The sequence below is a fragment of the Aplysia californica genome, unplaced genomic scaffold (assembly GCF_000002075.1).
Source record: "Aplysia californica isolate F4 #8 unplaced genomic scaffold, AplCal3.0 scaffold01400, whole genome shotgun sequence".
Taxonomy (NCBI): domain Eukaryota; kingdom Metazoa; phylum Mollusca; class Gastropoda; order Aplysiida; family Aplysiidae; genus Aplysia; species Aplysia californica.
This window is the reverse complement of record NW_004798670.1, coordinates 84,608-87,207: the sequence shown is the minus strand read 5'-3', so window position 1 is coordinate 87,207 and position 2,600 is coordinate 84,608.

Genomic DNA, 2,600 nt, shown 5'->3' with positions numbered 1-2,600 from the left:
GAGAGAGAGAGAGAGAGAGAGAGAGAGAGAGAGAGAGAGAGAGAGAGAGAGGGGTGAGGGCGTGGGTGGTGGTTCCGAGCTCCTACGGGTGGCAAAACTAACAATCCGCGTGTACTAAGCACTAACATAACGTGTATAACTCTGAAAAAAACAACAAATCGCGCTCCCTCTCACTGCAGCTGATCTCATTGTATTCCTGAGTACGTAAAACTGTCGCTTTTTGCCATGCTGTATATTCTCACAATGTACAATGTCGCTAGTAACTTTAGAACACTTAAATCCCTTGAAAAATGCATGTTATTAGAAAAAAAATACGTTTTACACATGTATGTGATAGGAAAAAGGGGGGGGGGGGTACACTCCCAAAGTCCCGATTCGGCTCAAAATTATGGAATTGTTGTTGGCATTTTTAGCTTTCTCAGCCTCTCCTACCCCCAAAACCGCATTCATTCCTATACTGGGCATGTTCGTCACCACCGTTTCCTCATAAAGTCAATATTTTAATTTTCTTTATCGATCGTTTTCTCAAAACGCTATTTTTCTCTATACTTTTTTAAAATAACTCCACCATTTTGCATACAATCTTCAGGAAATTTTCACAGAATGAAGAAAATATGTAATACTAAAAATTGTCTTGTTGACTTTCTGATATACGGAATACATATTTTTGGGTTGTGTCTGGAGTGTGGATTTTCACGGATTTTTGCAAACTTGAATACGACGTCAGGAAAAAAACTCTTTAATAATGTTCTAATTCGTTTAGGAAAAAATTAACAAACAACTTTTTAGATCTTATGTTTGCTAACATACATGCAAAAAAAAAAACCCAATCAATTTCCACAAACGATAAGTGAGGTATTCATTACGTAAGACATGTCAACAAAACACAATATGGCCGCCGTATCCTTGGAAACGGCACTTGTTTCTAAAATTTGATCACAGATTTGAACCTTATTATGTGTGAAATATGATACAATTTGGTCCTCTAATAAGCCAGATAGCCTCCTGGTGTAGCTCCGCTCTTAAAGAATAAAATGTATACCTGGGACTCCGGACTTCAGAAAGTGATCGTTACACCAAAGATCATACTTCCTTAATGTGAAGTGTAGGATCTTTGGCTACACTAAGTTACAGTCGAGAACATTTTTTTTTCAACAGAATATTCTGAATCGAGGTTTTACTGAATTACTCATCCCTGTCTTACGGTTCACTCTAGACGCTAGGAACTACAGGCCATGCCACCCGAGGTGGGTCACAGCGAGAACGGTCCAACACAGCACACAATGCACATTCACAAGTGAGAGCCCCTCGTCGCGTGCTTCATTAAAAGCAAGTGTCCAGAATTACGGTAGACTAATTCTTGCTCAGCAATAAATACCTTTAAACAGGCAGCAAAAAGATTACTACTTTTTCTGACATAACAAACCAATACTTTCAGCATACTAAATAAACTTTTAATAAAAAGATGATGAACAGAGTAAAGAAGTAATATAACAAAAGGGTATTGCAGTAACTAACTTACTATTCTAAAAGGGCATATTAGCCCCTAAAATAAAGAACATGATATGAGTTATGTTGAGTAGACAAGGTTTTGCAACCATTGTAAGTATATTTCACAAGTATGAACAATAAGAAAGCAGGCAGTTACCTAGCATCTGCGTTTGTTGCCATTTTTTGTCCAAAAGTTGCCACAAAAATGGCAAAAAGTTGCCATAAAAGTTGCCATAAAAGTTGCCATTAATCTTCAAGCTTTCATCTCTCTGTGATAACGCATATAGCAATGTGTTGATAGATATAACTTAATCTAAAGTACCAGAATTTCTTGGGCTCTGTTTTAAGCATCCAGAATATCATTTGTAGCCACACAGAGTGTAAACACGTGAAAAATGCAGGTTTCACAACAGAATGAAATCAAAACTAGAATGGCACATAAACAACAAAAATTATCAAATAATGGTGTGTGTTCACCTTTCCGAAGATGGGCCGTTATTTTAAACAATAAACGAGCGTAATTCAAGAAAAAGTATAGGATATTTTTAACATGTAAATTATGGAACCACACACAAGGGCCAGTATTCGGTTTTATATTTTTTAAATGTAAGAACAACATCACATTAAATAACATTGTTCTGTATACACAGAAAAAAGAACAGCACATCAGAACAATTTTTTTTTAAAATTAACACGCCAACAAATCAAAACACAAGAAAGGGAAAACTAAAAGACAAACAGCAATGTTTAGTATGTACCTACATCCTTAGCATGAAAATATCTATACATGGACACCTTAAAATTATCAAAATACATGTCTAATATTGTTATGAAGTAGCTTTTTTGTTGAAAAATGCAAAAATCGCGGTCGCGATTCGCGGACAAAAATTGCCAAAAAATCGCGGCCGCGATTCGATTGTCGCCGCCGCGACAAACGCAGATGCAAGAGTTACAGAAGAAGTACGAGGGCTGTCCCACGGAAAACCGGAAAAGGTCCGTAAAATCAAAAATCTTTGTCCTATTATAATAAAACTGTAACACATCATACCTCAACATGTGCTTTATTTGTCAATGTAATCACCATCCCGCTGGACACATTTTTCTCATCG